The sequence below is a fragment of the Camelus ferus genome, chromosome 32 (assembly GCF_009834535.1).
Source record: "Camelus ferus isolate YT-003-E chromosome 32, BCGSAC_Cfer_1.0, whole genome shotgun sequence".
Taxonomy (NCBI): domain Eukaryota; kingdom Metazoa; phylum Chordata; class Mammalia; order Artiodactyla; family Camelidae; genus Camelus; species Camelus ferus.
This window is the reverse complement of record NC_045727.1, coordinates 24,942,952-24,968,024: the sequence shown is the minus strand read 5'-3', so window position 1 is coordinate 24,968,024 and position 25,073 is coordinate 24,942,952.

Genomic DNA, 25,073 nt, shown 5'->3' with positions numbered 1-25,073 from the left:
ACAGGGGATGGAACCTCGCCACACTCAGAATTCCAGAACGTGGCTGAGTGTGTGGGGGAGGTTTCGGGCCACCCTTCACGCAGCTGCCTGGTGTCACAGGTTTTCCCTGGCAGGGGGATTTCCGCTAATTACCTGATTCGTCCAGGGGGAGGCACTAGATGCTACCTGCATTTCCAGCCCAACCCCCACCTTCCCCAGGCAGCCCGCACTAGTAGACACTCGGGGAAGACACGTGCAAGGCTCCTAGGAGATCCCAGTCGCTGCAGGCAGAGGTCGAAACCTCGCCTCTCTCAAATTCCGGAACGCGACTGAGTGGGTTGGGGAGGTTTTGGGACGCCCTACACGCAGCTGCCTGGTTTCACGGGTGTTCCCTGGCATCAGGAAGTCCGTTAAATTCCTGATCTGTGCAGGGGGAGGCAGTAGATGCTACCTGTATTTCCAGCCCTAACCCCGCCTTTCCCCGGCAGCCCGCACTACGAGACACTCGGGGAAGACACTCGGAGGGCTCCTAGGAGATCCCAGGCGCTGCAGACCGAGGACGGAACCTCGGCACACTCAGAATTCCGGAACGCGCCCGAATGTGTTGGGGAGGTTTGGGGCCGCCCTCCACGCAGATGCCTGGTGTCACATGTGTTCCCTGGCAGGAGGAAGTCCGCTAATAACCTCATCTGTCCAGGGGGAGGCTCTAGATGCTACCTGTGTTTCCAGCACAACCCCCCGCGTTTCCCCGGCAGCCCGCAATTTGAGACACTCGGGGAAGACACGCGGAGGGCTCCTAGGGGATCCCAGGCGCTGCAGACCTAGGACTGAACCTCGTCACACTCAGAATTCCAGAATGCAGCCGAGTGGGTGGGGGAGGTTTGGGGCCATCATCCACGCAGCTGCCTGGTGTCACAGGTGTTCCCTGGCAGGGGGAATTCCGCTAATTACCTGATCTGTGCAGGGGGAGGCACTAGATGCTACCTGCATTTCCAGCCCCAACCCGGCATTTCCCCGGCAGCCCGCACTAGGAGACACTCGGGGAAGACACGCGGAGGTCCCCTAGGAGATCTCAGTCGCTGCAAAAAGAGGACGGATCCTCGCCACAATCAGAATTCCGGAACACGGCCGAGTGGTTGGGGGAGGTTTGGGGCAGCCCACCACGCAGCTGCATGTTGTCACAGGTGTTACCTGGCATGGGGAAGACCGCTAATTACCTGATCTGTCCACGGGGAGGCACTAGATGCTACCCGTGTTTCCAGGCCAACGCCTGCCTTTACCTGGCAGCCCTCTCTAGGAGACACTCGGGGAAGACACGTGGAGGGCTCCTAGGAGATCCCACGTGCTGCAGACAGAGGACAGAACCTCGTCACACTCAGAAATCCGGAACGCGGCCGAGTGGTTTGGAGAGTTTTAGGGAAGACCTCCACGAAGCTGCCTGGTGTCACAGGTGTTCCCTGGCAGGGGGAAGTCCGCTAATTACCTGATCAGTGCAGGGGGAGGCACTAGATGCTACCTGCATTTCCAGCACAACCCCCGCATTTCCCCGGAAGCCCGCACAAGGAGACACTCGGGGAAGACATTCGGAGGGTTCCTAGGAGATCCCAGGCACTGCAGAGAGAGGACGGAACCTCGCCAAACTCAGAATTCCGGAACGCTTCCGAGTGGTTTGGGGAGGTTTGGGGCCCCCCACCACGCAGCTGCCTGTTGTCACTGGTGTTCCCTGGCTGGGGGAATTCTGCTAATTATCTCATATGTCCACGGGGAGACACTAGATGCTACCCTCATTTCCAGCCTAACCCCCACCTTTCCCGGGCAGCCCGCACTAAGAGACACTCGGGGAAGACACGCGGATGGCTCCTAGGAGATCCCAGGCGCTGCAGACAAGGGACGGAAACTCGCCACACTCAGAATTCCGGAACGCGGCCGAGTTGGTGGGGGAGGTTTGGGGCCTCCCTCAACGCAGCTTCCTGGTTTCACAGCTGTTCCCTGGCAGGGGGAATTCCGCTAAATACCTTATCTGTCCAGGGGAAGGCACTAGATGCTACCTGCTTTTCCAGCACAACCCCCGACATTCCCCGGCAGCCCGCACTAGTAGACACTCGGGGAAGACACGTGGATGGCTCCTAGGAGATCCCAGGTGCTGCAGACAGAGGACGGAACCTCGCCACACTCAGAATTCCGGAACGCAGCCAAGTGGGTGGGGGAGGTTTAGGGTCGACCTCCACGCAGCTGCCTGGTTTCACAGGTGTTCCCTGGCAGGGGGAAGTCCGCTAATTACCTGATCTGTACAGGGGGAGGCACTAGATTCTACCTGCATTTCCAGCCAAACCCCCGCATTTCCCCGGAAGCCCGCACTCGAGACACTCGGGGAAGACAACAGGATGGCTCCTAGGAGATCCCAGGCGCTGCAGACAGAGGACGGAACCTCGCCACACTCAGAATTCCGGAACGCCTCCGAGTGGTTTGGGGAGGTTTGGGGCCGCCCTCCACGCAGCTGCCTGGTGTCACAAGTGTACCCTGGAAGGGGGAAGTCCGCTAATTACCTGATCTGTGCAGGAGGAGGCAAAAGATGCTACCTGCATTTCCAGCCCAACCCCCGCCTTTCCCGGGCAGGCCGCACTAGGAGACACTCGGGCAAGACAAGCGGAGTGCTCCTAGGAGATCCCAGGAGATGAAAACAGAGGACTGAATCTCCCCACAATGAGAATTCCAGAACGCGGCCATTGGGTGAGGGAGATTTGGGGCCGCCCTCCACGCAGCTGCCAGTTTTCACAGGTGTTCCCTGGCAGGGGGCAGACCGCTAATTACCTCATCTGTCCAGGGGGAGGCACTAGATGCTAACTGCATTTCCAGCCCAAACCCCGCCTTTCCCCGGCAGCCCGTACTAGGAGAAACTCGGGGAAGACACGCGTAGGGCTCCTAGGAGATCCCAGGCGCTGCAGACAGAGGACAGAACCTCGCCACACTCAGAATTCCGGAACGTGGCCGAGTGGTTAGGGGAGTTTTGGGGCCGCCCCCCACGCAGCTGCCTGGTGTCACAGGTGTTCACTTGCAGGGGGAAGTCCGCTAATTACCTGATCTGTGCAGGGGGAGTCACTAGATGCTACCTGCATTTCCATTCCAACCCCCGATTTCCCCGGCAGCCTGCACTACGAGTCACTCGGGGAAGACACTCTTAAGGCTCCTAGGAGATCCCAGGCACTGCAGACAGAACACGGAACCTCGCCACACTCAGAATTCAGGAACGCGGCAGAGTTGGTGGGCGAGGATTGGGGCCGCCCTCCATGCAGCTGCCTGATGTCCCAGGTGTTCCCTGGCAGGGGGAAGACCGCTAATTACCTCATTTGTCCAGGGGGATGCACTAGATGCTACCTGCATTTCCAGCCCAACCCCCGCCTTTCCCCGGCAGCCCGTACTAGAAGAAACTCGGGGAAGACACGCGGAGGGCTCCTAGGAGATCCCAGGTGCTGCAGACAGAGGACAGAACCTCGCCAAACTCAGAATTCCGGAACGTGGCCGAGTGGTTAGGGGAGGTTTGGGGCCGCCCTCCACGCAGCTGCCTGGTGTCACAGGTGTTCACTGGCAGGAGGAATTCCGCTAATTACCTGATCTGTGCAGGGGGAGGTACTCGATGCTACCTGCATTTCCATTCCAATCCCCGATTTCCCCGGAAGCCCGCACTAGGAGACACTCGGGGAAGACACTTGGAGGGCTCCTAGGAGATCCCAGGCACTGCAGACAGGGGATGGAACCTCGCCACACTCAGAATTCCAGAACGTGGCTGAGTGTGTGGGGGAGGTTTCGGGCCACCCTTCACGCAGCTGCCTGGTGTCACAGGTTTTCCCTGGCAGGGGGATTTCCGCTAATTACCTGATTCGTCCAGGGGGAGGCACTAGATGCTACCTGCATTTCCAGCCCAACCCCCACCTTCCCCAGGCAGCCCGCACTAGTAGACACTCGGGGAAGACACGTGCAAGGCTCCTAGGAGATCCCAGTCGCTGCAGGCAGAGGTCGAAACCTCGCCTCTCTCAAATTCCGGAACGCGACTGAGTGGGTTGGGGAGGTTTTGGGACGCCCTACACGCAGCTGCCTGGTTTCACGGGTGTTCCCTGGCATCAGGAAGTCCGTTAAATTCCTGATCTGTGCAGGGGGAGGCAGTAGATGCTACCTGTATTTCCAGCCCTAACCCCGCCTTTCCCCGGCAGCCCGCACTACGAGACACTCGGGGAAGACACTCGGAGGGCTCCTAGGAGATCCCAGGCGCTGCAGACCGAGGACGGAACCTCGGCACACTCAGAATTCCGGAACGCGCCCGAATGTGTTGGGGAGGTTTGGGGCCGCCCTCCACGCAGATGCCTGGTGTCACATGTGTTCCCTGGCAGGAGGAAGTCCGCTAATAACCTCATCTGTCCAGGGGGAGGCTCTAGATGCTACCTGTGTTTCCAGCACAACCCCCGCGTTTCCCCGGCAGCCCGCAATTTGAGACACTCGGGGAAGACACGCGGAGGGCTCCTAGGGGATCCCAGGCGCTGCAGACCTAGGACTGAACCTCGTCACACTCAGAATTCCAGAATGCAGCCGAGTGGGTGGGGGAGGTTTGGGGCCATCATCCACGCAGCTGCCTGGTGTCACAGGTGTTCCCTGGCAGGGGGGAATTCCGCTAATTACCTGATCTGTGCAGGGGGAGGCACTAGATGCTACCTGCATTTCCAGCCCCAACCCGGCATTTCCCCGGCAGCCCGCACTAGGAGACACTCGGGGAAGACACGCGGAGGTCCCCTAGGAGATCTCAGTCGCTGCAAAAAGAGGACGGATCCTCGCCACAATCAGAATTCCGGAACACGGCCGAGTGGTTGGGGGAGGTTTGGGGCAGCCCACCACGCAGCTGCATGTTGTCACAGGTGTTACCTGGCATGGGGAAGACCGCTAATTACCTGATCTGTCCACGGGGAGGCACTAGATGCTACCCGTGTTTCCAGGCCAACGCCTGCCTTTACCTGGCAGCCCTCTCTAGGAGACACTCGGGGAAGACACGTGGAGGGCTCCTAGGAGATCCCACGTGCTGCAGACAGAGGACAGAACCTCGTCACACTCAGAAATCCGGAACGCGGCCGAGTGGTTTGGAGAGTTTTAGGGAAGACCTCCACGAAGCTGCCTGGTGTCACAGGTGTTCCCTGGCAGGGGGAAGTCCGCTAATTACCTGATCAGTGCAGGGGGAGGCACTAGATGCTACCTGCATTTCCAGCACAACCCCCGCATTTCCCCGGAAGCCCGCACAAGGAGACACTCGGGGAAGACATTCGGAGGGTTCCTAGGAGATCCCAGGCACTGCAGAGAGAGGACGGAACCTCGCCAAACTCAGAATTCCGGAACGCTTCCGAGTGGTTTGGGGAGGTTTGGGGCCCCCCTCCACGCAGCGGCCTGGTGTCACACGTGTACCCTGGCTGGGGGAATTCCGCTAATTACCTGATCTGTGCAGGGGTAGGCAATAGATGCTACCTGCATTTCCAGCCAAACCCCCGCCTTTCCCCGGCAGCCCGACCTAGGAGACACTTGGGGAAGATACGTGAAGGGCTCCTAGGAGATCCCAGGTGCCGCAAAGAGAGGACAGAACCTTCCCACAATGAAAATTCCAGAACGAGGCCAAGTGGGTGGGGGAGGTTTGTGGCCGCCCTCCACGCAGTTTCCTGGTGTCACAGGTGTTCCCAGGTAGGGGGAAATCCGCTAATTACCTGATCTGTGCAGTGGGAGGCACTAGATGCTACCTGCATTTCCAGCCCAACCCCCGACTTTCCCTGGCAGCCCGCACTATGAAACACTCGGAGAAGACACGTGGAGGGCTCCTAGGAGATCCAAGGCGCTGCAGACAGTGGACGGAATCTCGCCACACTCAAAATTCCGGAACGCGCCGAGTGGTTTTGTGAGGTTTGGGGCCGCCCTCCACGAAGCTGCCTGGTGTCACAGGTGTTCCCTGGCAGGGGGAATTCCGCTAATTACCTGATCTGCGCAGGGGGAGGCACTAGATGCTACCTGCATTTCCAGCCCAACCCCCGCCTTTCCCCGGCAGCCCGCACTGGGAGACACTCGGGCAAGACAAGAGGAGTGCTCCTAGGAGATCCCAGGCGACAAAAACAGAGGATTGATACTCCCCACAATGAGAATTCCAGAACGCGGCCATTGGGTGAGGGAGATTTGGGGCCGCCCTCCACGCAGCTGCCAGTTTTCACAGGTGTTCCCTCGCAGGGGGCAGACCGCTAATAACCTCATCGGTCCAGGGGGAGGCACTAGATGCTACCTGTGTTTCCAGCCCTACCCCCGCCGTTCCCCGGCAGCCCACACAGGGAGACACTCAGGGAAGACAAGCGGAGTGCTCCTAGGAGATCCCAGTCGCCACACACAGATGATTGAACCTCCCCACAATGAGAATTCCAGAACGCGACCAGTGTGTGGGGGAGGTTTGGGGCCGCCATCCATGCAGGTGCATGGTGTCACAGGTGTTCCCTGACAGGAGGAATTCCGCTAATTACCTTATCTGTGCAGGGGGAGGCACTAGATGCTACCTGCATTTCCAGCCCAACCCCCGCCTTTCCCCGGCAGCCCGCAATAGGAAACACTCGGGGAAGACACGCGGAGGTCTCCAAGGAGATCCCAGGCGCTGAGTCAGGGAACGGAAACTCGCCACACTCAGAATTCCGGAACGCAGCCGAGTGGGTGCTGGAAGTTTGGGGCTGCCCTCCACGCAGCTGCCCGGTGTCACAGTTGTTCGCTGGGAGGAAGAAGTCCGCTAATTACCTGATCTGTGCAGGGTGAGGCACTAGATGCTACCTGCATTTCCAGCCCAACCCCCGCCTTTCCCCGGCAGCCCACACTAGGAGAAACTCGGAGAAGAAACGCAGATGTCTCCTAGGAGATCCCAGGCGCTGCAGACAGAGGACGGAACCTCGCCAAACCCAGAATTCAGGAACGCGGCCGAGTGGGAGGGGGAGGTTTCGGGCCGCCCTCCACGCAGCTGCTTGGTGTCACAGGTGTTCCCTCGCAGGGGGCAGACCGCTAATAACCTCATCGGTCCAGGGGGAGGCACTTGATGCTACCTGTGTTTCCAGCACAAACCCCGCATTTCTCCGGCAGCCCGCATAATAGTCACCCGGGGAAGACATGCGGAGGGCTCATACGAGATCCCAGGCGCCGCAACAGAGGACTGAATCTCCCCACAATGATTATACCAGAACACGGCCTAGTGGGTGGGGGAGGTTTGGGTCCGCCCTCCATGCAGCTGCATGGTGTCACAGCTGTTACCTTGCAGGAGGAATTCCGGTAACTACCTGATCTGTGCAGGGGGAGGCACTAGATGCTACCTGCATTTCCAGCCCAACCCCCGACTTTCCCAGGCAGCCAGCACTAAGAGAAACTTGGGGAAGACACGCGGATGGTTCCTATGTGATCCCAGGTGCTGCAGACAGAGGACGGAACCTCGCCACACTCAGAATTCCGGAACGCAGCCGAGTGGGTGGGGGAGGTTTAGGGTCGCCCTCCTCGCAGCTGCCTGGTGTCACAGGTGTTCCCTGGCAGGGGGAATTCCGCTAATTACCTGATCTGTGCAGGGGGAGGCACTAGATGCTACCTGCATTTCCAGCCCAACCCCCGCCGTTCCCGGGCAGCCCACACAGGGAGACACTCAGGGAAGACAAGCGGAGTGCTCCTAGGAGATCCCAGTCGCCACACACAGATGATTGATCCTCCCCACAATGAGAATTCCAGAACGCGGCCAGTGTGTGGGGGAGGTTTGGGGCCGCCATCCATGCAGGTGCATGGTGTCACTGGTGTTCCCTGTCAGGGGGAAGTCCGCTAATTACCTTATCTGTGCAGGGGGAGGCACTAGATGCTACCTGCATTTCCAGCCCAACCCCCGCCTTTCCCTGGCAGCCCGCACTACGAGACACTCGGGGAAGACACTCGGAGGGCTCCTAGGAGATCCCAGGCACTGCAGACAAGGGACGGAAAGTCGCCACACTCAGAATTCCGGAACGCGGCCGAGTGGTTTGGGGAGGTTTGGGGCCGCCCTCCACGAAGCTGCCTGGTGTCACTGGTGTTCCCTGGGAGGTGGAAGTCCGCTAATTATCTCATAAGTCCAGGGGGAGGCACTAGATGATACGAGCATTTCCAGCCCAACCCCCGCATTTCCCTGGCAGACCGCACTATGAGACACTCGGGGAAGACACTCTGAGGGCTCCTAGGAGATCCCAGGCGCTGCAGACCGAGGACGGAACGTCGCCACTCTCAGAATTCAGGAATGCGGCCGAGGGTGTTAGGGATTTTTGGGGCCGCCCTCCACGCATCTGCCTGGTGTCACAGGTGTTCCCTGGCTGGGGGAAGACCGCTAATTACCTCTTCAGTCCAGGGGGAGGCACTAGATGCTATCTGTGTTTCCAGCAAAACCCCCGGCTTTCCCCGGCAGCCCGCATAAGAGTCACTCAGGGAAGACACGCGGAGGGCTCCTAGGAGATCCCAGGCGCTGCAGACAGGGGACGGAAACTCGCCACAATCAGAATTCTGGAACGCGGCCGAATGGGTGGGGGAGGTTTGGGGCAGCACTCCACGCAGCTGCCTGGTGTCACAGTTGTTCGCTGGGAGGAGGAAGTCCGCTAATTACCTGATCTGTGCAGGGTGAGGCACTAGAAGCTACCTGCATTTCCAGCCCAACCCCCGCCTTTCCCCGGCAGCCCACACTAGGAGAAACTCGGAGAAGAAACGCGGATGTCTCCTAGGAGATCCCAGGCGCTGCAGACTGAGGACGGAACCTCGCCAAACCCAGAATTCAGGAACGCGGCCGAGTGGGAGGGGGAGGTTTCGGGCCGCCCTCCACGCAGCTGCTTGGTGTCACAGGTGTTCCCTCGCAGGGGGCAGACCGCTAATAACCTCATCGGTCTAGGAGGAGGCACTTGATGCTACCTGTGTTTCCAGCACAAACCCCGCATTTCTCCGGCAGCCCGCATAATAGTCACTCGGGGAAGACACGCGGAGGGCTCATACGAGATCCCAGGCGCCGCAACAGAGGACTGAATCTCCCCACAATGATTATACCAGAACACGGCCTAGTGGGTGGGGGAGGTTTGGGTCCGCCCTCCATGCAGCTGCATGGTGTCACAGCTGTTACCTTGCAGGAGGAATTCCGGTAATTACCTGATCTGTGCAGGGGGAGGCACTAGATGCTACCTGCATTTCCAGCCCAACCCCCGACTTTCCCAGGCAGCCAGCACTAAGAGAAACTTGGGGAAGACACGCGGATGGTTCCTATGTGATCCCAGGCGCTGCAGACAGAGGACGGAACCTCGCCACACTCAGAATTCCGGAACGCAGCCGAGTGGGTGGGGGAGGTTTAGGGTCGCCCTCCTCGCAGCTGCCTGGTGTCACAGGTGTTCCCTGGCAGGGGGAATTCCGCTAATTACCTGATCTGTGCAGGGGGAGGCACTAGATGCTACCTGCATTTCCAGCCCAACCCCCGCCGTTCCCGGGCAGCCCACACACGGAGACACTCAGGGAAGACAAGCGGAGTGCTCCTAGGAGATCCCAGTCGCCACACACAGATGATTGATCCTCCCCACAATGAGAATTCCAGAACGCGGCCAGTGTGTGGGGGAGGTTTGGGGCCGCCATCCATGCAGGTGCATGATGTCACTGCTGTTCCCTGTCAGGGGGAAGTCCGCTAATTACCTTATCTGTGCAGGGGGAGGCACTAGATGCTACCTGCATTTCCAGCCCAACCCCCGCCTTTCCCTGGCAGCCCGCACTACGAGAAACTCGGGGAAGACACTCGGAGGGCTCCTAGGAGATCCCAGGCACTGCAGACAAGGGACGGAAAGTCGCCACACTCAGAATTCCGGAACGCGGCCGAGTGGTTTGGGGAGGTTTGGGGCCGCCCTCCACGAAGCTGCCTGGTGTCACTGGTGTTCCCTGGGAGGTGGAAGTCCGCTAATTATCTCATAAGTCCAGGGGGAGGCACTAGATGATACCAGCATTTCCAGCCCAACCCCCGCATTTCCCTGGCAGACCGCACTATGAGACACTAGGGGAAGACACTCTGAGGGCTCCTAGGAGATCCCAGGCGCTGCAGACTGAGGACGGAACCTCGCCACACTCAGAATTCAGGAACGCGTCCGAGTGGGTGGGGGAGTTTTGGGGCCGACCTCCACGCAGCTGCCTGGTGTCACAGGTGTTCACTGACAGGGGGAAGACCGCTAATTACCTCATCTGTCCAGGGGGAGGCACTAGATGCTACCTGTTTTTCCAGCACAACCCCCGAAATTCCCCGGCAGCCCGCTTAAGAGTCACTCAGTTAAGACACGCGGAGGGCTCCTAGGAGATCCCAGGCGCTGCAGACAGTGGACGGAACGTCGCCACTCTCAGAATTCAGGAATGCGGCCGAGGGTGTTAGGGAGTTTTGGGGCCGCCCTCCACGCAGCTGCCTGGTGTCACAGGTGTTCCCTGGCTGGGGGAAGACCGCTAATTACCTCTTCAGTCCAGGGGGAGGCACTAGATGCTATCTGTGTTTCCAGCCAAACCCCCGCCTTTCCCCGGCAACCCGCACAGGGAAACAATAGGAAAAGACACGCGGATGGCTCCTAGGAGATCCCAGGCACTGCAGACAGAGGACGGAACCTCGCCACACTCAGAAGTCCGGAACGAGGCCGAGTGGGATGGTGAGATTTCGGACCGCTCTCCACGAAGCTGCCTGGTGTCACAGGTGTTCCCTGGCAGGGGAAATCCGCTAATTATCTGATGTGTGCAGGGGGAGGCACTAGATTCTACCTGCATTACCAGCCCATCCCCCGCCGTTCCCCGGCAGCCCGCACTAGGAAACACGAGGAGAAGACAAGCGGAGTGCTCCTAGGAGATCCCAGGCGCCGCACACAGAGGACTCAACCTCCCGACTATGAGAATTCCAGAACGCGGCCAGTGTGTGGGGGAGGTTTGGGGCCGCCATCCATGAAGGTGCATGGTGTCACAGGTGTTCACTTGCAGGAGGAAGTCCGCTAATTACCTGATCTTGCAGGGGGAGGCACTAGATGCTACCTGCATTTCCAGCCCAACCCCCGCCTTTCCCTGGCAGCCAGCACAACGAGACACTCGGGGAAGACACTTGGAGTGCTCCTAGGAGATCCCAGGCGGTGCAGACAGAGGACGGAACCTCGCCACACTCAGAATTCCGGAACGCAGCCGAGTGGGTTGGTGAGTTTTGGGGCCGCCCTCCACGAAGCTGCCTGGAGTGACAGGTGTTCCCTGGCAGGGGGAAGTCCGCTAATTACCTGATCTGTGCAGGGGGAGGCACTAGATGCTTCCTGTATTTCCAGCACAACCCCCGCCTTTCCCCGGCAGCCCGCACTAGGGGACACTCAGGCAAGACAAGCGGAGTGCTCCTAGGAGATCCCACGCGCCTAAAACAGAGGACTGAACCTCCCCAAAATGAGAATTTAAGAACGCGGCCAGTGGGTGGGGTAGGTTTGGGGCCGCCCTCCATGCAGGTGCATGGTGTCACAGGTGTTCCCTGGCAGGGGTAAGACCGCTAATTACCTCATCTGTCCAGGGGGAGGCACTAGATGCTACCTGTGTTTCCAGCACAACCCCCAACTTTTCCCGGCAGCCCGCATAAGGGTCACTCGGGGAAGACACGCGGAGGGCTCCTAGGAGATCCCAGGCGCTGCAGAAAGTGCATGGAACCTCGCCACACTCAGAATTCCAGAACGTGGCCGAGTGGGTGGGGGAGTTTTAGGGCCGCCCTCCAAGCAGCTGCCTGGTGTCACAGGTGTTCCCGGGAAGGGGGAATTCCGCTAAATACCTTATCTGTCCAGGGGAAGGCACTAGATGCTACCTGCATTTCCAGCCCAACCCCCGTCTTTCCGAGGCAGCCCACACTACGAGACACTCTGGGAAGGCACTCGGAGGGCTCCTAGGAGATCCCAGGCGCTGCAGACAGAGAACGGATCCTCGCCACACTCAGAATTCAGGAACGCGGCCGAGTGGGTGGGGGATGTATGTGTCCGCCCTCCACGCAGCTGCCTGTTGTCACAGGTGTTCCCTGGCAGGGGAAGACCGCTAATTACCTCATCTGTCCAGGGGGATGCACTAGATGCTACCTGTGTTTCCAGCACAACCCCCGCCATTCCCAGGCAGCCCGCTCTAAGAGACACTTGGGGAAGACACTCAGAGGGCTCCTAGTAGATCCCAGGCGCTGCAGACAGAGGACGGAACCTCGCCACACTCAGAAGTCCGGAACGAGGCCGAGTGCGTTGGTGAGATTTGGGACCGCCCTCCACGAAGCTGCCTGTTGTCACAGGTGTTCCCTGGCAGGGGGAAGTCCGCTAATGATCGGATGTGTGCAGGGGGAGGCACTAGATGCTACCTGCATTTCCAGCCCAACCCCAGCAGTTCCTCGGCAGCCCGCACTAGGAAACACTAGAAGAAGACAAGCGGAGTGCTCCTAGGAGATCCCAGGCGCCGCACAAAGAGGACTCAACCTCCCCACTATGAGAATTCCAGAACGCGGCCAGTGTGTGGGGGAGGTTTGGGGCCGCCATCCATGAAGGTGCATGGTGTCACAGGTGTTCACTGGCAGGAGGAAGTCCGCTAATTACCTGATCTTGCAGGGGGAGGCACTAGATGCTACCTGCATTTCCAGCCCAACCCCCGCTTTTCCCTGGCAGCCAGCACAACGAGACACTCGGGGAAGACACTTGGCGTGCTCCTAGGAGATCCCAGGCGGTGCAGACAGGGGACGGAAACTCGCCACAATCAGAATTCCGGAACGCGGCCGAGTGGGTGGGGGAGGTTTGGGGCCGCACTCCACGCAGCTGCCTGGTGTCACAGTTGTTCGCTGGGAGGAGGAATTCCGCTAATTACCTGATCAGTGCCGGGGGAGGCACTAGATGCTACTTGCATTTCCATCCCAACCCCCGATTTCCCCGGCAGCCTGCACTAGGAGACACTCGGGGAAGACACTCTTAAGGTTCCTAGGGGATCCCAGGCGCTACAGACAGAGGACGGAACCTCGCCACACTCAGAATTCAGGAACGCGGCCGAGTGGGTGGGGGAGATTTGGGTCCGCCCACCACGCAGCTTCTTGTTGTCACCAGTGTTCCCTGGCAGGGGGAAAACCGCTAAATAGCTCATCGGTCCAGGGGGAGGCACTAGATGCTACCTGTTTTTCCAGCCCAACCGCCGCCTTTCCCCGGCAGCCCACACTAGGATACACTCGGGGAAGACACGCGGAGAGCTCCTAGGAGATCCCAGGCGCTGCAGACTGAGGACGGAACCTCGCCACACTCAGAATTCAGGAACGAGGCCGAGTGGGTGGGGGAGGTTTGGATCTGCCCTGCACGCAGCTGCATGGTGTCACAGATATTCCCTGGCAGGAGGAATTCTGCTAATTACCTGATCTGTCCAGGGAGAGGCACTAGATGCTACCTGCAATTCCATCCCAACCCCCGATTTCCCCGGCAGCCTGCACTACGAGACACTCGGGGAAGACACTTTTAAGGCTCCTAGGAGATCCCAGGCGCAGCAGACAGAGGACAGAACCTCGCCACACTCAGAATTCCGGATCGCGGCCAAGTGGGTGGGGGAGGTTTGGGGCCGCCCTCCACGAAGCTGCATGGTGTCACAGGTGTTCCCTTGCAGGAGGAAGTCCGCTAATTACCTGATCTGTGCAGGGGGAGGCACTAGATGCTACCTACATTTCCATCCCAACCCCCGATTTCCCCGGCAGCCGGCACTACGAGACACTCGGGGAAGACACTCTTAAGGCTCCTAGGAGATCCCAGGCGCTGCAGACAGAGGACAGTACCTCGCCACACTCAGAATTCCGGAACGCGGTCGAATTGTATTTGGAGGTTTGGGGCCGCCCCCCACGAAGCTGCCTGGTGTCACATGTGTTCCCTGTGAGGATGAAGTCCGCTAATTACCTAATCTGTGCAGGGGGAGGCACTAGATGTTACCTGCATTTCCAGCCCAACCCCCGCCTTTCCCCGGGAGCCCGCAACGAGACATTCGGGGAAGACAAGCGGAGGGCTCCTAGGAGATCCCAGGCGCTGCAGACAGAGGACGGAACCTCGCCACACTCAGAATTCCGGAACGCGGCCGAGTGGGTGGGGGAAGTTTAGGGTCGCTCTCCACGCAGCTGTCTGTTGTCACAGGTGTTCCCTGGCAGGGGGAAGTCCGCTAAATGCCTCATCTGTCCCGGGAGTGGCACTAGATGCTACCTGCATTTCCATCCCAACCCCGATTTCCCGGCAGCCTGCACTACGAACACTCGGGCAAGACACGCGGAGGGCTCCTAGGAGATCCCAGGCGCTGCAGACAGAGGACGGAGACTCGCCACACTCAGAATACCGGAACACGGCCGAGTGGGTGGGGGAAGTTTAGGGTCACTCTCCACGCAGCTGCCTGGTGTCACAGGTGTTCCCTGGCAGGGGGAATTCCGCTAATTACCTCATCTGTGCAGGGGGAGGCACTAGATGCTACCTGCATTTCCAGCCCAACCCCCGCATTTCTCCGGCAGCTCGCACTAGGAGACACTTGGGGAAGACACACGGAGGGCTCCTAGGAGATCCCAGGCTCTGCAGAGAGAGGACGGAACCTCGCCACACTCAGAATTCCGGAACGCCTACGAGTGGTTTGGGAATGTTTGGGGCCGCCCTCCACGCAGCTGTCTGTTGTCACAGGTGTTCCCTGGCAGGGGGATGTCCGCTAAATACCTCATCTGTCCCGGGAGTGGCATTAGATGCTACCTGCATTTCCATCCCAACCCCGATTTCCCCGGCAGCCTGCACTACGAACACTCGGGCAAGACACGCGGAGGGTTCCTAGGAGATCCCAGGCGCTGCAGAATGAGGACGGAACCTCCCCTCTCTCAGAATTCCGGAACGTGGCCGAGTGGGTTGGGAATGTTTGGGGCCGCCCTCCACGCAGCTGCCTGGTGTCACAGGTGTTCACTGGCATGAGGAATTCCGCTAATTACCTGATCTGTGCAGGGGGAGGCACTAGATGTTACCTGCATTTCTAGCCCAACGCCCGCTTTTCCCCGGCAGCCCGCACTAGGAGACACTCGGGGAAGACACGCGGAGGGCTCCTAGGAGATCCCAGGCGCTGCAGACAGAGGACGGAGACTCGCCACACTCAGAATTCTGGAACACGGCCGAATGGGTGGGGCAGGTTTGGGGCCGCCCTCCACGCAGCTGCCTGGTGTCACAGTTGTTCGCTGGGAGGAGGAAGTCCGCTTATTACCTGATCTGTGCAGGGGGAGGCACTAGATGCTACCTGCATTTCCATCCCAACCCCCGATTTCCCCGGCAGCCTGCACTAGGAGTCATTCGGGGAAGACACTCTTAAGGCTCCTTGGAGATCCCAGGCGCTGCAGACAGAGGACGGAACCTCCCCTCTCTCAGAATTCTGGAACGCATCCGAGTGGATTGGGAAGGTTTGTGGCCGCACTCCACGCAGCTGCCTGTTGTCACAGGTTTTCACTGGCAGGAGGAAGTCCGCTAATTACCTGATCTGTGCAGGAGGAGGCACTAGATGCTACCTGAATTTCTAGCCCAACCCCCCGCTTTTCCCCGGCAGCCTGCACTACGAGGCACTCGGGGAAGACACTCTTAAGGCTCCTAGGATATCCCAGTCGCTGCAGACAGGGGACGGAAACTCGCCACACTCAGAATTCCGGAATGCGGCCGAATGTGTGGGGGAGGTTTGGGGACGCCCCCCACGCAGCTGCCTGGTGTCACAGGTGTTCCCTGGCAGGGGGAAGTCCGCAAATTACCTGATCTGTGCAGGGGGAGGCACTAGATGCTACCTGCATTTCCAGCCCAACCCCCGCATTTCTCCGGCAGCTCGCACTAGGAGACACTCGGGGAAGACACGCGGAGGGCTCCTAGGAGATCCCAGGCGCTGCAGACAGAGGACGGAACCTCGCCACACTCAGAATTCCGGAACGCGGCCGAGTGGGTGGGGGAATTTTAGGGTCGCTCTCCACGCAGCTGTCTGTTGTCACAGGTGTTCCCTGGCAGGGGGAAGTCCGCTAAATACCTCATCTGTCCCGGGAGTGGCACTAGATGCTACCTGCATTTCCATCCCAACCCCGATTTCCCCGACAGCCTGCACTACGAACACTCGGGCAAGACACGCGGAGGACTCCTAGGAGATCCCAGGCGCTGCAGACAGAGGACGGAGACTCGCCACACTCAGAATACCGGAACACGGCCGAATGGGTGGGGGTGGTTTGGGGCCGCCCTCCAAGAAGCTGCCTGATGTCACAGGTGTTCACTGGCAGGAGGAAGTCCGCTAATTACCTGATCTGTGCAGGAGGAGGCACTAGATGCTACCTGCATTTCTAGCCCAACCCCCGCCTTTCCCCGGCAGCCCGCACTAGGATACACTCGGGGAAGACACGCGGAGGGCTCCAAGGAGATCCCAGGCGATGCAGACAGGAACGGAAACTCGCCACACTCAGAATTCTGGAATGCGGCCGAATGTGTGGGGGAGGTTTGGGGACGCCCCCCACGCAGCTGCCTGGTGTCACAGGTGTTCCCTGGCAGGGGGAAGTCCGCTAATTACCTGATCTGTGCAGGGGGAGGCACTAGATGCTACCTGCATTTCCAGCCCAACCCCCGCATTTCTCCGCAGCTCGCACTAGGAGACACTTGGGGAAGACACAAGGAGGGCTCCTAGGAGATCCCAGGCTCTGCAGAGAGAGGACGGATCCTCGCCACACTCAGAATTCCGGAACGCGGTCGAATTGTATTTGGAGGTTTGGGGCCGCCCCCCACGAAGCTGCCTGGTGTCACAGGTGTTCCCTGTGAGGAAGAAGTCCGCTAATTACCTAATCTGTGCAGGGGGAGGCACTATTTGTTACCTGCATTTCCAGCCCAACCCCCGCCTTTCCCCTGGAGCCCGCTACGAGACATTCGGGGAAGACACGCGGAGGGCTCCTAGGAGATCCCAGGCGCTGCAGACAGAGGACGGAACCTCGCAACACTCAGAATTCCGGAACGCGGCCGAGGTGGGTGGGGGAAGTTTAGGGTCACTCTCCACGCAGCTGCCTGGTGTCACAGGTGTTCCCTGGCAGGGGGAATTCCGCTAATTACCTGATCTGTGCAGGGGGAGGCACTAGATGCTACCTGCATTTCCAGCCCAACCCCCGCATTTCTCCGGCAGCTCGCACTAGGAGACACTTGGGGAAGACACACGGAGGGGCTCCTAGGAGATCCCAGGCTCTGCAGAGAGAGGACGGAACCTCGCCACACTCAGAATTCCGGAACGCCTACGAGTGGTTTGGGAATGTTTGGGGCCGCCCTCCACGCAGCTGTCTGTTGTCACAGGTGTTCCCTGGCAGGGGGATGTCCGCTAAATACCTCATCTGTCCCGGGAGTGGCACTAGATGCTACCTGCATTTCCATCCCAACCCCGATTTCCCCGGCAGCCTGCACTACGAACACTCGGGCAAGACACGCGGAGGGTTCCTAGGAGATCCCAGGCGCTGCAGAATGAGGACGGAACCTCCCCTCTCTCAGAATTCCGGAACGTGGCCGAGTGGGTTGGGAATGTTTGGGGCCGCCCTCCACGCAGCTGCCTGGTGTCACAGGTGTTCACTGGCATGAGGAATTCCGCTAATTTCCTGATCTGTGCAGGGGGAGGCACTAGATGTTACCTGCATTTCTAGCCCAACGCCCGCTTTTCCCCGGCAGCCCGCACTAGGAGACACTCGGGGAAGACTCGCGGAGGGCTCCTAGGAGATCCCAGGCGCTGCAGACAGAGGACGGAGACTCGCCACACTCAGAATTCTGGAACACGGCCGAATGGGTGGGGCAGGTTTGAGGCCGCCCTCCACGCAGCTGCCTGGTGTCACAGTTGTTCGCTGGGAGGAGGAAGTCCGCTTATTACCTGATCTGTGCAGGGGGAGGCACTAGATGCTACCTGCATTTCCATCCCAACCCCCGATTTCCCCGGCAGCCTGCACTAGGAGTCATTCGGGGAAGACACTCTTAAGGCTCCTTGGAGATCCCAGGCGCTGCAGACAGAGGACGGAACCTCCCCTCTCTCAGAATTCTGGAACGCATCCGAGTGGATTGGGAAGGTTTGTGGCCGCACTCCACGCAGCTGCCTGATGTCACAGGTGTTCACTGGCAGGAGGAAGTCCGCTAATTACCTGATCTGTGCAGGAGGAGGCACTAGATGCTACCTGAAATTCTAGCCCAACCCCCGCTTTTCCCCGGCAGCCTGCACTACGAGACACTCGTGGAAGACACTCTTAAGGCTCCTAGGATATCCCAGTCGCTGCAGACAGGGGACGGAAACTCGCCACACTCAGAATTCCGGAATGCGGCCGAATGTGTGGGGGAGGTTTGGGGACGCCCCCCACGCAGCTGCCTGGTGTCACAGGTGTTCCCTGGCAGGGGGAAGTCCGCAAATTACCTGATCTGTGCAGGGGGAGGCACTAGATGCTACCTGCATTTCCAGCCCAACCACCGCATTTCTCCGGCAGCTCGCACTAGGAGACACTCGGGGAAGACACGCGGAGGGCTCCTTGGAGATCCCAGGCTCTGCAGAGAGAGGACGGAACCTCCCCACTCTCAGAATTCCGGAACGCCTACAAGTGGTTTGGGAATGTTTGGGGCCGCCCTCCACGCAGCTGCCTGGTGTCACATGTTTTCACTGGCAGGAGTAAGTCCGCTAATTTCCTGATCTGTTCCGGGGGGAGGCACTAGATGCTACATGCATTTCCAGGTCAACCCCCTCCTTTCCCCGGCAGCCTGCACTAGGAGATACTCGCGGAAGACACGCGGAGGGCTCCTAGATGATCCCAGGCGCTGCAGACAGACGACGGTACCTCGCCACACTCAGAATTCCGGAACGCGGCCGAGTGGTTTGGGGAGGTTTGGGGCCGCCCTCCACGCAGATGCCTGGTTTCACTAGTGTTCCTTGGCAGGGGGAATTCCGCTAATTACCTGATCAGCCCAGGGGGAGGCACTAGATGCTACCTGCATTTCCATCCCAAACCCCGATTTCCCCGGCAGCCTGCACTACGAGTCATTCGGGGAAGACACTCTTAAGGCTCCTTGGAGATCCTAGGCGCTGCAGACAGAGGACGGAACCTCCCCTCTCTCAGAATTCCGGAACGCATCCGAGTGGATTGGGAAGGTTTGGGGCCGCCCTCCACGCAGCTGCCTGATGTCACAGGTGTTCACAGGCAGGAGGAAGTCCGCTAATTACCTGATCTGTGCAGGAGGAGGCACTAGATGCTACCTGCATTTCTAGCCCAACCCCCGCCTTTCCCCGGCAGCCCGCACTAGGATACACTCGGGGAAGACACGCGGAGGGCTCCAAGGAGATCCCAGGCGATGCAGACAGGAACGGAAACTCGCCACACTCAGAATTCTGGAATGCGGCCGAATGTGTGGGGGAGGTTTGGGGACGCCCCCCACGCAGCTGCCTGGTGTCACAGGTGTTCCCTGGCAGGGGGAAGTCCGCTAATTACCTGATCTGTGCAGGGGGAGGCACTAGATGCTACCTGCATTTCCAGCCCAACCCCCGCATTTCTCCGGCAGCTCGCACTAGGAGACACTTGGGGAAGACACAAGGAGGGCTCCTAGGAGATCCCAGGCTCTGCAGAGAGAGGACGGATCCTCGCCACACTCAGAATTCCGGAACGCGGTCGAATTGTATTGGAGGTTTGGGGCCGCCCCCCACGAAGCTGCCTGGTGTCACAGGTGTTCCCTGTGAGGAAGAAGTCCGCTAATTACCTAATCTGTGCAGGGGGAGGCACTATTTGTTACCTGCATTTCCAGCCCAACCCCCGCCTTTCCCCTGGAGCCCGCTACGAGACATTCGGGGAAGACACGCGGAGGGCTCCTAGGAGATCCCAGGCGCTGCAGACAGAGGACGGAACCTCGCAACACTCAGAATTCCGGAACGCGGCCGAGTGGGTGGGGGAAGTTTAGGGTCACTCTCCACGCAGCTGCCTGGTGTCACAGGTGTTCCCTGGCAGGGGGAATTCCGCTAATTACCTGATCTGTGCAGGGGGAGGCACTAGATGCTACCTGCATTTCCAGCCCAACCCCCGCATTTCTCCGGCAGCTCGCACTAGGAGACACTTGGGGAAGACACACGGAGGGCTCCTAGGAGATCCCAGGCTCTGCAGAGAGAGGACGGAACCTCGCCACACTCAGAATTCCGGAACGCCTACGAGTGGTTTGGGAATGTTTGGGGCCGCCCTCCACGCAGCTGTCTGTTGTCACAGGTGTTCCCTGGCAGGGGGATGTCCGCTAAATACCTCATCTGTCCCGGGAGTGGCACTAGATGCTACCTGCATTCCATCCCAACCCCGATTTCCCCGGCAGCCTGCACTACGAACACTCGGGCAAGACACGCGGAGGGTTCCTAGGAGATCCCAGGCGCTGCAGAATGAGGACGGAACCTCCCCTCTCTCAGAATTCCGGAACGTGGCCGAGTGGGTTGGGAATGTTGGGGCCGCCCTCCACGCAGCTGCCTGGTGTCACAGGTGTTCACTGGCATGAGGAATTCCGCTAATTTCCTGATCTGTGCAGGGGGAGGCACTAGATGTTACCTGCATTTCTAGCCCAACGCCCGCTTTTCCCCGGCAGCCCGCACTAGGAGACACTCGGGGAAGACTCGCGGAGGGCTCCTAGAGATCCCAGGCGCTGCAGACAGAGGACGGAGACTCGCCACACTCAGAATTCTGGAACACGGCCGAATGGGTGGGGCAGGTTTGGGGCCGCCCTCCACGCAGCTGCCTGGTGTCACAGTTGTTCGCTGGGAGGAGGAAGTCCGCTTATTACCTGATCTGTGCAGGGGGAGGCACTAGATGCTACCTGCATTTCCATCCCAACCCCGATTTCCCCGGCAGCCTGCACTAGGAGTCATTCGGGGAAGACACTCTTAAGGCTCCTTGGAGATCCCAGGCGCTGCAGACAGAGGACGGAACCTCCCCTCTCTCAGAATTCTGGAACGCATCCGAGGTGGATTGGGAAGGTTTGTGGCCGCACTCCACGCAGCTGCCTGATGTCACAGGTGTTCACTTGCAGGAGGAAGTCCGCTAATTACCTGATCTGTGCAGGAGGAGGCACTAGATGCTACCTGAATTTCTAGCCCAACCCCCGCTTTTCCCCGGCAGCCTGCACTACGAGACACTCGTGGAAGACACTCTTAAGGCTCCTAGGATATCCCAGTCGCTGCAGACAGGGGACGGAAACTCGCCACACTCAGAATTCCGGAATGCGGCCGAATGTGTGGGGGAGGTTTGGGGACGCTCCCCACGCAGCTGCCTGGTGTCACAGGTGTTCCCTGGCAGGGGGAAGTCCGCAAATTACCTGATCTGTGCAGGGGGAGGCACTAGATGCTACCTGCATTTCCAGCCCAACCACCCGCATTTCTCCGGCAGCTCGCACTAGGAGACACTCGGGGAAGACACGCGGAGGGCTCCTTGGAGATCCCAGGCTCTGCAGAGAGAGGACGGAACCTCCCCACTCTCAGAATTCCGGAACGCCTACAAGTGGTTTGGGAATGTTTGGGGCCGCCCTCCACGCAGCTGCCTGGTGTCACATGTTTTCACTGGCAGGAGTAAGTCCGCTAATTTCCTGATCTGTTCCGGGGGGAGGCACTAGATGCTACATGCATTTCCAGGTCAACCCCCTCCTTTCCCCGGCAGCCTGCACTAGGAGATACTCGCGGAAGACACGCGGAGGGCTCCTAGATGATCCCAGGCGCTGCAGACAGACGACGGTACCTCGCCACACTCAGAATTCCGGAACGCGGCCGAGTGGTTTGGGGAGGTTTGGGGCCGCCCTCCACGCAGATGCCTGGTTTCACTAGTGTTCCCTGGCAGGGGGAATTCCGCTAATTACCTGATCAGCCCAGGGGGAGGCACTAGATGCTACCTGCATTTCCATCCCAAACCCCGATTTCCCCGGCAGCCTGCACTACGAGTCATTCGGGGAAGACACTCTTAAGGCTCCTTGGAGATCCTAGGCGCTGCAGACAGAGGACGGAAACCTCCCCTCTCTCAGAATTCCGGAACGCATCCGAGTGGATTGGGGAAGGTTTGGGGCCGCCCTCCACGCAGCTGCCTGATGTCACAGGTGTTCACAGGCAGGAGGGAAGTCTGCTAATTACCTGATCTGTGCAGGAGGAGGCACTAGATGCTACCTGCATTTCTAGCCCAACCCCCGCCTTTCCCCGGCAGCCCGCACTAGGATACACTCGGAGAAGACACGCGGAGGGCTCCTAGGAGATCCCAGGCGCTGCAGACAGAGGACGGAACCTCGCCTCACTCAGAATTCAGGAAAGAGGCCGAGTGGGTGGGGGAGGTTTGGATCCGCCCTGCACGCAGCTGCATGGTGTCACAGATATTCCCTGGCAGGAGGAATTCCGCTAATTACCTGATCTGTCCCGGGAGAGGCACTAGATGCTACCTGCAATTCCATCCCAACCACCGATTTCCTCGGCAGCCTGCACTACGAGACACTCGGGGAAGACACTCTTAAGGCTCCTAGGAGATCCCAGGTGCAGCAGACAGAGGACGAAACCTCCCCACTCTCAGAATTCCGGAACGCGGCCGAGTTTGGTTGGGAATGTTTGGGGCCGCCCTCCACGCAGCTGCCTGGTGTCACATATTTTCACTGGCAGGAGTAAGTCCGCTAATATCCTGATCTGTTCCGGGGGGAGGCACTAGATGCTACATGCATTTCCAGGTCAACCTCCGCCTTTCCCCAGTAGCCCGCACTAGGAGACACTCGCGGAAAACACGCGGAGGGCTCCTAGTAGATCCCAGGCGCTGCAGACTGAGGACGGAACCTCGCCACACTCAGAATTCAGGAACGCGGCTGAGTGGGTGGGGGAGGATTGTGGCCGCCCTGCACCCAGCTGCATGGTGTCACAGATATTCCCTGGCAGGAGGAATTCCGCTAATTACCTTATCTGTGCAGGGGGAGGCACTAGATGCTACCTGCATTTCCATCCCAACCCCCGATTTCCCCGGCAGCCTGCACTACGAGACACTCGGGGAAAACACGCGGAGGGCTCCTAGGAGACCCAGGCGCTGCAGACAGGGGACGGAAACTCGCCACACTCAGAATTCCGGAATGCGGCCGAATGTGTTTTGGATTTTGGGGCCGCCCCCCACGCAGCTGCCTGGTGTCACAGGTGTTCCCTGGCAGGGGGAAGTCCGCTAAATACCTCATCTGTCCCGGGAGAGGCACTAGATGCTACCTGCATTTCCATCCAACCCCGATTTCCCCGGCAGCCTGCACTACGAACACTCGGGCAAGACACGCGGAGGGCTCCTAGGAGATCCCAGGCGCTGCAGACAGAGGACGGAACCTCCCCTCTCTCAGAATTCCGGAACGCGGCTGAGTGGGTTTGGAATGTTTGGGGCCGCCCTCCACGCAGCTGCCTGGTGTCACAGCTGTTCACTTGCATGAGGAATTCCGCTAATTACCTGATCTGTGCAGGGGGAGGCACTAGATGTTACCTGCATTTCTAGCCCAACCCCCGCTTTTCCCCGGCAGCCCGCACTAGGAGACACTCGGGGAAGACACGCGGAGGGCTCCTAGGAGATCCCAGGCGCTGCAGACAGAGGACGGAACCTCGCCACACTCAGAATTCATGAACGCGGCCGAGTGGGTGGGGGAGATTTGGGTCCGCCCACCACGCAGCTGCTTGTTGTCACCGGTGTTCCCAGGCAGGGGGAAAACCGCTAAATACCTCATCGGTCCAGGGGGAGGCACTAGATGCTACCTGTGTTTCCAGCCCAATCCCCGCATTTACCCGCAGCCCGCACTAGGAGACACTCGGGGAAGACACGCGGAGGGCTCCTTGGAGATCCCAGGCGCTGCTGACAGAGGACGGAACCTCGCCAATCTCAGAATTCCGGAACGCGGCCGAGTGGGTTGGGGAGGTTTGGGGCCGCCCTCCACGCAGCTGCATGGTTTCACAGGTGTGCCCTGGCAGGAGGAATTCCACTAATTACCTGATCTGTGCCGGGGGAGGCACTAGATGCTACCTGCATTTCCATCCCAACCCCCGATTTCCCCGGCAGCCTACACTACGAGACACTCGGGGAAGACACTATTAGGGCTCCTAGGACATCCCAGGCACTGCAGACAGAGGATGGAATCTCGCCACACTTAGAATTCGGTACGCGGCCGAGTGGGTTGGGGAGGTTTGTGGCCGCCCTCCATGCAGCTGCCTGGTGTCACAGGTGTTCACTGGCAGGAGGAAGTCCGCTACTTACCTGATATGTGCAGGGGGAGGCACTAGATGCTACCTGCATTTCCAGCCAAACCCCCGGGTTTCCCCGGCAGCCCGCACTTGATGACACTTGGGGAAGGCACGGGGAGGGCACCTAGGAGATCCAAGGCGCTGCAGACAGAGAACGGAACCTCGCCACACTCAGAATTCCGGAACGCGGCCGAGTGGGTGGGGGAGGTATGGGGCCAACCTCCACGCAGCTTCCTGGTGTCACAGGTGTTTCCTTGCAGGGGGAAGTCCGCTAATTACCTGATCTGTGCAGGGGGAGGCAATAGATGCTAACTGAATTTCCACCACAAACCCCTGCTTTTCCCCGGCAGCCCGCACTACGAGACACTCAGGGAAGACACGCGGATTGCTCCTAGGAGATCCCAGGCGCCGCAAACAAAGGACTGAACCTCCCCACACTCAGAAATCCAGAACGAGGCTGAGTGGGTGGGGGAGGTTTGGGGCCGCCCTCCACGTAGCTGCGTGGTGTAACAGGTTTCCTTGGTAGAGGGAATTCCGCTAATTACCTCATCTGTCCAGGGGGAGGCTCTAGATGCTGCCTGCTTTTCCAGCACAACCCCCGACTTCCCTGGCAGCCCCACTAAAGACACTCGGGGAAGACACGCGGAGGGCTCCTAGGAGATCCCAGGCCCTGCAGACAGAGGACGGACCTCGCCACACTCAGAATTCCGGAACGCTTCCGAGTGTGTTGGTGACTTTTGGGGCCGCCTTCCCGAGCTGCCTGGTGTGACAGGTGTTCCCTGGCAGGGGGAATCCGCTAATTACCTGAT